General features: G+C 37.4%; 1 protein-coding gene across 3 annotated transcripts in view; it reads right to left on the reverse strand.

The window, feature by feature from the left end:
• lpp (LIM domain containing preferred translocation partner in lipoma) overlaps nucleotides 1–1,489 on the reverse strand; it is a 198,110-nt gene extending 196,621 nt beyond the window's left edge. For 2 of the 3 annotated variants that reach the window (XM_060867724.1, XM_060867721.1), the window contains exon 1: nucleotides 1,361–1,489. The gene's annotated coding sequence lies outside the window, so the exon portion shown is untranslated. The remainder of the gene's footprint in view (nucleotides 1–1,360) is intronic. The other variant, XM_060867723.1, reaches the window with a different exon arrangement.
• Between the last annotated feature and the right edge of the window lie 11,436 nt (nucleotides 1,490–12,925).

Raw genomic sequence — 12,925 nt, forward strand, 5'->3', positions numbered from 1 at the left:
TGGTGCTGATTTGTTGGTCGGTGCTGTATTTTCGTTGTTCAAAATGCTAATGGTTATGTGATGCACCGACGTCACAGCAGGATGTCACCAATGTAGATACAATAGGGTTTAATTAGAGAGAAGAAAATTCAAGGGATTTTGTTGTTAGCACTGAAAAACAAAAGTGCAAGACATGTTTCTCACTCAGACTTAGTTTGGTTGTCTTGGTAGTTGACAAACACGTCGGTACCCAACGTTTCAGACATTACGTAGTCGAACGTTTTTCTACCAGTCAGATTGTTTGGATTTTTTAGCAACAGACATATACTGTGGGCCAGTACACCATTACGCCCCTCACAGACAGAGATGTTAACATGAAAGTTAAAGCAAACCATGGCGTACTGATGAGGAGGTAAGAGAGCTGCACAGACTAATAGACTAAAGCCCTGCTGCATCATTCTCTTTAGGCAGAGTACAAGCAAGGTGACGTAGAAAAAAACAAAGTAAAAATAATCCAATAAACCATCATACCAATGAAATATGATTAAATGTAAAATGTCAATTAAATCTTGGATGGCAGCTGTTGATTATAAGGATAAATATCCAAGTCATTGATAGTGGATATTACCTAGAAAAAGAAAAAGTCACACAGGAGTATCTATATAACTACATTTTAGAGATGAGAAAGTGATATAAAGTGTAAAGGTGTGATTGTGGCTGCTTTAAAACACCAAGCATGGGAACAGCAACTAAAGCTAAGTTGAAGCTTGTTTGCTAATAACGTTAGCATGTAGCTTGTGTCCTGAAGCAGCTGAATTCTGCTCCTTCACTCTTTCACTGAATCACTGAAACAACCTTAACGTCTATTTGTCCATCATATCTATCCTACAGACTCGTCTGTCACTGACACATCGGTCTGTAAGCATCTCTTAGAGTAGATTGTACACAGTGATACGGAATTAAGACGCATTATGAACCAGATACGTCTACACAAATCTGCACTGCTGTTCCACTTCCGCATTTTTGCGACGTTTAACTGAAAGCCTCCACAGAGACGCGCGAGGCGTCTCCAGCTTCACTACCAACGCTGAATCGGTTGATATCAGAAAAAAGACACTTCATTGTTAAAACGTGTAAAACGTTGGAACTTGGACTCAAATGCTAAAAGGATGCATTTCTATCCTATGCAAAGCCCACGCCCTCCGTTTTTAATCCTTTCCGTTCACCTTTTAACGTACGGCACAGCACAGCGGTTCCGATTCGGTTCAACTAAACGATTCATGCAGATTAATAAACAAAGTGACATTCTCGAAAGGATCATAAACAGAGATTAAGACAGGGGGGAAAAATGCGTCGGTTCATTCCGCAGTGTTTCTCTTACCTCGCTTTCTATGAAATCTGGGTTTCAGATCCCACTTAAAGTGAAACAACTTTTTTTTTCCCAAATCTGGGAGAGGAACAGGCAGTGACGTCAGAGGAGCAAATTCCAGCCCCAAAGAAGTTGCCCATGTAAGGCAGTGTGTGGTCTGTAATAACCATGCTGCAATAATCAGTTCCTCATTAGCATGTCAGTGTGATTGTGCAAACACATGCACACACATTCATCTCGTCTTAATGGAGTGGTGATGTAGATGTAGATGTCATGCAGGAAACGTGCATATTTACTTTTTTTTTTTTAGGACATAGTCATTGAAAAATCAGTACTAATGATCACTATCAGCCTTATGTATATATGTTTTGCAGTGATTAGTACTGCCAAGTTACAGCTTACAGGTCCCTGGTGCGATTCTGAGCTCTGGTTCAATCTGTGTGGAGTTTTACGTGTTCTATCTGTCTGTGGTTTTTCCAAGTTCTCTGGGATTCTCTGGGTATTTTGTGACCATGTGTGTACGGTGCATTATGATGGACTGACTTTCCATCTCAGGTGTATTTCTTTTGTTCCTCAGTAAACCGTATTACAAAATAAGGGTTGCTGTGCTGACTGGAATATTTGAAGCTTTGGTTTAAACCCTGCTAAAAATGATAAATTACACTCAATGAATGATTTTTGAGTCACAATCTGGCAACCCCTTATAACATTTGGCAGACACCCTTGTCCAAAGCAACTTACATTAGCTCATTTTTATATAAGTGAGCAATTTAGGGTTTAAGGGCTTTGCTCAGGGGCCCAACAGACGCAGCTAGGTGGATCTGGGATTCACAACCTTCCAAGTGGTAGCCCAACACCTTGACCATTAAGCTACCACATGCCTAATATATAAAAAATAGATTTTCACAAGTAATATAGTGTTTAGTATAGTTCAATCCAGCATCCATTTGAACCACCAGAAAAAAAGCAAAGAGAGCATGTGTAGCTATAGTTATACAGTAAGTAAAGATGAACTGATTAAGCTTTACACATATCACAGAGTAAATGGGTATTTATGGTTTTGAATTACTTAATATTTTAGTACTTATTGAAAGTGAAAAAAGACTTAAATAAAATAAAAAAGAATAACAAAGTGTTTAGTTTCTTCTCTTTACTGGATGTTATATATATATATGGATGTTATATCTATAACCCCTAAAGACCTTTTAATGATTCTAGATAATAGTTACAATTTAATCTTTAAAACTCATTCAAACTGTTCCGACTTGTTCTATCAAACAGTCTCTTTCCAGCCACCCGTGTCATTCATCTCGTTTTTTTTATCCAGCCAGCACTGTTTGAGATGGGGATTATGGCTTTCAGATAGCACTCTGCTATTTGCATATTCTTTGCATGTTTCTGTTCGCAATGCAAAGATCATAACTGCTCTTTAACTGCACTCATTATGTAGATATCTGACAAGAGATTTCCCCCATCCTGTCACTCATTCATGGTGACGGCAACTGAGAAAAACCATGTCTATAAAAATGTAAAATAAAGAAAGGAATCAAATAAGATGATCTGGATAGGATAAAGCTTCTACACACTCTGTTATTCATTTATTTATTTACCGAAATCTTTTGATCAGGTGTCTTTCAGCATTCTTGCTCTTGTATACAAAGACATGTTTCATATTCAAATTCAAATTTTATTGGTCACATACTTAAGTGATGGCTCAAGAAGTTGGAAAGACGCAATTTTTGGGCCCTTGAACAAGGCCCCTAGCCTTCGCTGCTGCAGTACGTCATGCTGTGAACTGCCTTTTTTTTTTTCGACATTTCAATATTTTTTATTGTCTCCATTCTCTTTCAGCTTGTGCATGGTCGGTTTCTACCAATAGACCTACAGAACTACAGAAATGTGTAGATATACCTAATTATGAATATATTAATCATTTGTGTCCTAAGAAGATACAAATACAGAAATGAGGCACGCTATTCATGCTCTTTTTTTTTTCTTTTTTTTTCAGAACATTTTCCAGTAAGGTTCACAGGGCTTCTTATTGAGAGATGTGAGGTGTGTCACATGAATGGGAGGTTTTACTTTCATGCCTGAGAAAGGGAGTGTCAGATATGAAACTTATGGAACAAATGATCACTCATTCCTTACCACAAAGGCACAACCTCCTTAGTAGAGACCTGGTTAAGGTTGCATGGCTTAAATTAGGCATCTAGTTTGGTTGAATTTTGGGAAATTGAGGCAACTAAATTAATTATAAAATATTATGTACAGATACAAAATATGACTTCATGAGTGAGATTAAAAACATATCGGCTTGAGACTAAGTATGAACGTAAGTGCTGTAACTGTTTGAGGAAATGTCAGAGCCAGGAATCCTACACAGTGCTGCCATTTCTTCCACTAGGATATTTTCGGTTTCTTGCTGTATAATGGTAGGGTTAATGTGTATTTTATATGGGTTATAGGTCACGCCCATGTTAGGCTTATGTCTGAATACAGACATGGATATTTTGGAGCACTAAACAGATACAGAAAGTGATATAGTGTTAAACACCTAGTGCTTTTTACGCTGTTTTGCAGCAACAATTTTCACTTTTGAAGTTTTGAAGATTTTTTTAATTATTTCCTGGTTTCTTTAATTTCCTGAATCTGGAAAAAATGGTCTTTATTGAAGCATAAAAGTATTTAAAATATAAAAAATTAAAATAGATTTAAGATATTTAAGACTGAAGATACATACAGTCAGGTTAAAGAACAGAAACAAATGACAGAACCACAGTAACTCGTGCATTAACATTAGATGCTAAGAGCTATCATGGGTTTTTTTGTTTCTCATGTACTAATTATCATCATCTATCCTTTGAGCATCATTGTGATCCTGCCAGGCTGCAAGTGGCAGTGAAGTCTCTTAACTGTTTCCTGTAATTGGCAGCTTGTACCATGGCAGCTGGACTTGCATTGTCCAGCCAGGTTTTTTCCTCTGCCATGGAGGATGGTTTGTTTTGGATCACTTTCACAGATTTGCCATCTTTGGTGAGGGTGGAGGTACCTAAGGTGCTTTGGTCTGAATACATCTGCTTGTTTAGGTTTGTTCTTTTATGAAATTTCGATGCCTTCTAGGAACAGGTGTATTTATTTTGAGATCATATGAACGTCATGTGGGGGCACGGTGGCTTAGTGGTTAGCACGTTCGCCTCACACCTCCAGGGTTGGGGGTTTGATTCCCGCCTCCGCCTTGTGTGTGTTGAGTTTGCATGTTCTCCCCCTGCCTCGGGGGTTTCCTCCGGGTACTCCGGTTTCCTCCCCCGGTCCAAAGACATTGCATGAGTGAATGAGAGTGTGTGTGTGTGCCCTGCGATGGGTTGGCACTCCGTCCAGGGTGTATCCTGCCTTGATGCCCGATGACGCCTGAGATAGGCACAGGCTCCCCGTGACCCGAGGTAGTTCAGATAAGTGGTAGAAAATGAGTGAGAGAGAGAGAGAGAGAGTGAACGTCATGTGGCACACACGTGATCCCGCATATAATTACTTGTGTGACTTTTGACAGCAAAGGTATTATTTTATTTTTATTTTCATTTCACCTTAATGTTATGGGTAGGTTTGTCTAGATTTGTGTGATATTATCTCAATTTAATTTCTAGCATGTATCACGATAGAATGTTAAATATTTCAAGGGGGTAAATACAAAAATGGCCACGAAATCCCATCCATGAGACCAACGATGTAATAGACTCCATTTGCCAGTTAGTTAAAAACAAACCATACTGTCTGAATCACATGATAACAACAAATGAGGGCTATTAAGATGCAGATTTTGCTTAAAGCAAGGTACTGCCTCACTTTAGACATTGTTGACACCTGATTAACTCTTACTCCAAGCACTTTGGCAACTGCTTTGCACACCCTGCATTGAGAAACAGCAGCAAGAATACTACTTGAAGATCAAGAAGGGAGATAAATCAGGAAATCGTGCTTGTTTTGCTGTAGCTGGCACTGTATCCCCTTGCATTCAGGTTCCAGGGCATGCTAAAAAGGTAATCTCATTTGTACTGTGTGACAGCTTATTTGCAACTTTGCTTACTGGCAATTTTCTAATTTTCCCTGCGAGTGGTGCCTCTTCAGTCTCCCCATTGCCCTCTTGCGCTCTCAGTTAGCTGATCAAAACAACACCCTTAAACCCACATGAAAACTATTTACCCTTGTCACAGCATTAAGCCTTCTCTCCAGCCATCAATCAAACAGCAATTAATGTTTCTTCTTCTACGGCAAACATTTACAGCCTGTGAAGTAGGATGTTACAGGAAGGCACGTCAAGGGTGAGTAAGCAATAGGAAACAGTGTAAACACTCTGTGCCTTTAAGCACCATGCATAAGTCACATTAGCAAGATGTATATTTGCATAGACCTTAACAATAACACACAAAGTTTAGGGGGGGAAAAAAGACCTTCATCATTATTGTACGAGTTCAAAATAAATGAAATGATAAAACCAGGTCTGTTGCTGTGAGTATCTCGGGCCATTTTTTTCTTTCTTTATTTTATCATCACTCAGCATAAGGCTAACGTCTTGATGGTCGGATATCCTGTTGTACACGCGCTGCACTGTGAGCGGCATTTGCTTCTCTCCATACCACTTCCTCTGAAGCTCGGAATTGACCTCGAGCAACTGTGAAAAGAAGATAGAATAGCTTTATACCGACATTGGATTACTGCCTGGCGTCTTGCTGTAATTTAGTCTTAAAACATAGATTAGAATCAGAAGCCCTGTATATAATTCACATAACTGCATTAGGACTATCTTTCAGACATTATTTAAGACATCAGGTCTCAACCGTTGTAAAGCGTACGTTGCAATGAGTCGAGTTTTAGTCCAATAGTAGGATATGTCAGTAAAAGTAGACTTCATATTTTGTTATTTTTTTCCTGTCTGAAGAAAGTAGTCACTGATGGAACAGGTCAAAACTCTAAACAACATCAAAAAGCTTTTATTTTTGACACAAATGCCCTGTGCTACTTCAAGTTCTTTATAAAATCCACTGTGAACCCCAAAAGAAATGGAATTTTTTTTTTATATTGCAGGCCTCTAATTTTACAAACCCAGGCATGAAGAAGAGAAAAGGTGCACAACCCGAGCACAAAAACTCATGTCCTTAAGCATCTAATCAAACAACTCCACATCTAGATCTAGACGTTAGATTACGCTAATGAATTCTAATTTGTGTGTTTAGGCATGTAAATATTCAACAGGATCGAAAACGCAGACAATCTCCCCCAAGGCCATGGCTTTTTAAAATAAGCACTCAGCAAAAGAAGTATAAGATTTTAACCTGGTTCGGAGACTCAGAATCAGTTGTGTTCTGATGTCTTTTGGTTTTTCGAGCTCTTTGCATTTAGATGTAGAATTCCGTTCTTTGTGTTCATTCGCTTGATGTCTTGTGGATAAATTCTGTTCAGAGGGAAGATGTTGTTTGGAAGTGCGTTCGGATATATTTCGCCGTGAACTTCATCATTTTCTGAAGAGATAAGATGAGATAAGATAAAGAGAATAAACACACTAACTGAGAAACAGATCAGCAACTAATTCTTTTGACAGGGGTTTGACCCCTCTGGAGCAAGAGTAGAATACACAGTGTATTTCGTAACGTAATGGTATGCAGGAGGAAAAAAGAGAAAGGTGAATGTTTTCTTGTGTCACTTCCTTTGTTCTCAGCAGACAGACAATTATGTTCCCACAATAGCAGTGAGTTGATAAGTAGTTTGTGCATATCTGAAACCATGCATTTTGAGTATACAATTATGCTCCTGGCATTTACAGAAAAAAAAATAAAAATGTTGTGTATTTCTTAATGAAGAGAGCCTTTCTAGGGATGCTCACAGTACATCATGTAGAATTCACTTCTATGATACCTTATTATCAGCTGCACTGAAAAAGCCAAACCACATGATCATGTTTGAGGATTTAGACATCTCTCTCTCTCTCTCTCTCTCTCTCTCTCTCTCTCAATTTTTGCGATTGTTGTTGATGCTTGAATTCAATGCTTGATTTTGCTGCAGCTTTTTTCCCCTAAATTTGTGCTGCAAATTGCTAAGGTTTTTTTTTGGTGTTGTCGAATTAGAAAAAATGCAAGTCAGAATTTTTCTTCCAATCTCCTAGCAGTGAAGACAGATAGGTGATTACTTTCTATGATAGCTGCACTCAACCTCTGCTTTGGCTAGATGTGCGTTGTGATGAGGTCACACAATGCATCTTTGGCCAAATCTGGGGAAATTTTAAAAAGAAAAAAGAGAAGAAAAAAGAAAGCTCCTCTGAACATTGCAGAGTTTGCTTGAATTTTTTTATTTTATTTTATTTTTGCCTTTTTTTTTTGCGAATCACAAAATCCTAGAGGGACTGAAAATGGCACTAATGCTGTTTATGCAACATGATGCAACATGAATGCTGTTTATGACTGCCAGTCTTAGCTCCTGACAAAAGAAATATTTTATGATGCTCAATTTATGTCTGAGACTGCTGAGAAACATCCATTAAAAAAAAAATAAAACGCTTTCAGACAACTGAAATGTAAGCTAGCAGCAACTTTATGTAGATCACTTATTCCTGAATCAAAGCACACTCAGTCATTGTAGACTTCAGACATCACTGTGTCTTCCAGAGTTATGACAAAAAACAATAATGCAATTGTATAAACGCAGCTGAAATGCAAGACACAGCTGAAATGCTACTACTCCTGATGAGATGAATGTTATTTGGTTTTTGGAGACAACATACACACATGTACAAGATATATTAAGGAAAACCAGGCATGGTGTCAACTTTACTGTATGCTTAATTTAACTAAATAAATCATGTGTAGTGAGTTAGGAAATGTCAGCAATGACTTTATTTTACATTAAAAATCTAGATCAAACCTCATCAGGAAAGGCCAAATTTATGTAAAAGGTAATGACTAAAACATGTCAGAGTATGTTGTTATAATAACTCCATAGCCTCCATAGTCAGAGCTTTGTAACAGACAGAGGTAATAGCCTTCCTTTAAATTCTTTTCTGCAGGAACATCTACAGGACGTTAACATAAACCTGTGATTTTTTTCTATCTTATGATATTCAAACGAGAGAAAAAAAGCACTGAAATAGAGTCCGGTGAGAAAATAAGTGTTTATTGTTAGAGCTATAGGGGGGCACGGTGGCTTAGTGGTTAGCATGTTCGCCTCACACCTCCAGGGTTGGGGGTTCGATTCCTGCCTCCGCCTTGTGTGTGTGGAGTTTGCATGTTCTCCCCGTGCCTCGGGGGTTTCCTCCGAGTACTCCGGTTTCCTCCCCCGGTCCAAAGACATGCATGGTAGGTTGATTGGCATCTCTGGAAAATTGTCCGTAGTGTGTGATTGTGTGAGTGAATGAGAGTGTGTGTGTGCCCTGCGATGGGTTGGCACTCCGTCCAGGGTGTATCCTGCCTTGATGCCCGATGACGCCTGAGATAGGCACAGGCTCCCCGTGACCCGAGGTAGTTCGGATAAGCGGTAGAAAATGAATGAATGAATGAATGAATGTTAGAGCTATAATGTAAGTGATAACAGGAACTAGCCTGTTTTAGAAGTACACTAATATTAAAAGTAACTCTAAATGGATTTTTAAAAATCAATTGTTTTTTTGGAAATTTTTCTCCTACAAGACGAATAAACTACTTTGGGAGGAAAATAATCTTATTACGTCACACCATTCTGACATTTATTATATTCCTATAATCGCATGCCCCCATCATGTTTTATTCCAACAAAAACATAAGAAACACGAGTTGTTCAAAATTCTTTAACTCTCAGTGTATAGAGTACTTTGGAAACATATGTCACATCTCCATCAGATTAAACTACAGTTATCTCAGCGCATGATAAATAAGTGTTATCTTGCATGTGTAGTGACTTTGAAAGCCGTTTTGTCTCAAGGTTGGACATGGACTGCAGTGTGTAATTACACACTCCAGTAAGTGTTTTATCATTCCATCACACCTACTCGCAGCTAGCAGTTACTTCCACACAGGTTGTGAAAAAAAGTCCGCTGTGTGAGAGAAATAATCCCCCAATCAGCCAAACAGGAAGAGGTCACAGTGCTCTCCAAACTATAGCCAGATAACGCTGCAGCTGGGGCAAGAGACGTTTACACTTGTTTACACACAGCCGGAACGTTTTTACCGACTTTTTTTTTTTTTTTTTTTTTTTTTAATAATACTTCAACAGAAATAATCTATTCTTTTTCTGATATATGAACCAGTTTGTGTATGTAAACCTTAGCCTTAACCTTCATAACCTTTCATCCAGATTATATGCTACTAACATCATCTACAATCTTCTATCGCTATATTTCGCTATATTCTTCTATCGTTATATTCTATCGCTATATAATTTTTTGCTTCACACATTCATTGTTTTATCAACACTCTTTCATGACCTGTTGCATTATTCCTCTCTTGTAAAGCACTTTAATAACATTCTTATTTTTGCCACTGGTATGTAACGGTGTAACACAATGACAGAATCTGGATTTGTAACTGTTTAATGCACAAAATATTTTTATCAGTAGTAGTATTCTAATTTAACCCCAAAGTGGCCATAGACTAAACCAGAAGGTTTTCTTTCTCTCATGTCATGCGCATGTCAAAGCCTTAATTTAAATGAAAGATGGAGGATTGAACACTGTAAATGCAATATGCAGCCGTACATTTTAATGTTAATAACAATGGTCGTTCGACCTATACATATGACCTGCCTGCTAAAGGTCACGCAAAAGCATAAAGTAAAAAACAACCAAATTTCAGTCCACATCTCCTTGAATTTCTCTAAAAAAGTGTCTCTATTCATATATGTGATTGTGTCTATATACATCCCATTATATATTTGTATTAGGTTATCATGCAATCCCCAAATCTCCAACCTGTCACATTGTGTCTCCTGTGGCAAACACTGGTAGTGTCATACATCTCTTTTTTTAGCAGCTCAACATTCTCATTCTCAATAGTCTCAACATTTTTCTCAGATTTGCCAGGATTCAGATTTTCACACTTATCTAAATGTGATTAGATTAGATTAGATTAGATTAGATTCAACTGTGCAGGTTTTATTGCCAGTAATGAGAGTCTTGCACAAAATAAATACTTTCAAAATAAACATTTCTTTCACAATTCTGTCTGTCTGCCTGTCTGTCTGTCCGTCCGTCTGTCTGTCTGTCTGTCTGTCTTTACTCAGTTAATTGATTTCATTTTCATTTTTGCATTCATTTACAGTATTTTTCAGATACACATATCCACAGTAACTCACAGACGTGCCTCCTATCACCAAGCTTTTCTGTGACAGAGTTGATCCATGTATAAAATACAAGTGACAATCACCATTAAATTTCCTGAGCTGTCAGAGAGCAACCTTTGAGCAGTAAAATGTCTCCCTGGGGTGACATATTGTGGCTCTTAAAGAAACTTTTCCAGGATTTATACGCCAAAGTATAAAGTCTCATAGAGTAAACCAGAGAAAGCTGATGTATATATATATATATATATATATATATATATATATATATATATATATATATATATATATATATATATATATATATCCTCATCTGAGCATATATTTAGTTCATTTTCATGACTTTACAGTTGAATCAAGCTCAAGTAAATAGACTGCCTTTGCATGTGCCACAAGGTCGGTGGTCTTGGATTATCAACCAAAAGGTTGTGAGTTTGATTCCCACATCCACCAGGCTGGATGCCCTTAACGCCCTTAACCCTCAATATCTCAGTTGTATAAATTGAGATTAAAAAAAACGTAAGTCGCTCTGGATAAGTGTGTCTGCTAAACGCTGGATATGAATTGACACTTAAGAGAATGCTTGAAAATCAGAAGTGATATCTAGCCAAGACATGGAACACTTCATTTAAATCAAACACCAAAGTATATCAGAAGATCATGTGTATCAACCGTTTGTCCCAATGACAAAGAAATTAACTAAATTAATTAATGTTTGCAAATTAACCATGAAAGAAAAATGTAATTGTTTATAACATACCAAAGAACAGGAGTGTTAAATAAGTGTTATACCACGTTCTCCATTTCGTCTCACCCCTCCAAAATTCAACTGGCATAGCCTTTGCCATATGACCTCACACTGAACACACACACACAGACACAAACATACACACTCACAAACACACACACACACACACACACACAAATACGAATAATTAAATATAATAAATATAATAAAAATATTTATTGAAAAAAAAAAATGTTTAAGCAACATTTATGCAAATCCTTACCTCCACATACCAAATATCCACATTTCCAAAATGATTGGCTATATCATGAGCTTGGGATTTTCATTTCATTGAATATTTAAATTTATTTAGGTTCTTAGGCAAATCAGAATCCAATGCAATAAATGCTTTATGATTGATCACATGCTGCACAGCTTAAATACAACACTCAGAGACACTATCCAGTCTCTAAAGCATGAAATTACATGCAATGCTAAAGTGTGAGTACACTGTGACCTTTACGACATCTGATAGCAGTCTTGTGCATGTCAGTGTGTGCTGCACCGGCACAAAACGCTGCTACCACAAAGAGCGATGCTAGATTACACCGTCTCAGCGTCACACTGTGTGGTTATGACAAGCCATTATCACAACTATAGCGGGATCATTTTATATCATCTTTAGCACAACAACTCCCCATCTCTCCAGGAACTTCAGTGCATGTTGTCAACACTAATTTAGACAAATCTGTATTATATGATGTACATTCTCTGCAACCATAATCAGTAAGACATTTGGGGAAATGACTTCCAGGTTTGCTGGAATATGCCTGACGATTCAAAATTGTGTCTCTAAAACTGAACACTATCTATATAGATTCATGTAAGGGCAGCATATGATGGTAATGTTTAAACAAGCAACAGTTAGATGTTTTTCAGAATGCTTTCACCAAAATAAATCTAATACAGAAATATAGTGCCAGTGTAGCTTATCAAAACCTGAACAATGGAAACAAGTCACCAAGGTTACATCTATTTACCTAGATAAAAGCAGGTGCTTCTAAAGCAACATTCTCATCTAAAGAAAACTGAGAATATCAGGGTCAAGAGGCAAAAATGACTTTTCATAGAAAAATACGACTTAATGTAATGGGATAGAATAATAGATACTGAGGAGTTTAGGTCCAGGAATTAGATATTTTATATGTGATGTAGTAGATTTCAGGGATTCACTGTATGGAAGAATGGTCACCTAATGCCTGTGTTCCTTTTACAAGATAACATCTGAAATATACTACTATCCTTGCAACATGAAAAAAACTACAAAAGCTTTAACCCCCTTAAGTCATTTAATACTATTTTGAAAGTAATTCATTTTAACATACATTCTAGATCTTCCTTGGCAATACATATACAATATGGCTAAAAGTATATAATTACTTGATGTTTAGGCTCATATGTGTTTCTTTCACAAACAAAAGCTGAAAGCACACAAACCCAAAAGCTGAAAGCACATAAACCCAAACCTGCTTCAGAATGACAAAGCCACTGTGCAC

This window comes from Tachysurus vachellii, chromosome 4 (genome assembly GCF_030014155.1).
Source record: "Tachysurus vachellii isolate PV-2020 chromosome 4, HZAU_Pvac_v1, whole genome shotgun sequence".
Taxonomy (NCBI): Eukaryota; Metazoa; Chordata; class Actinopteri; order Siluriformes; family Bagridae; genus Tachysurus; species Tachysurus vachellii.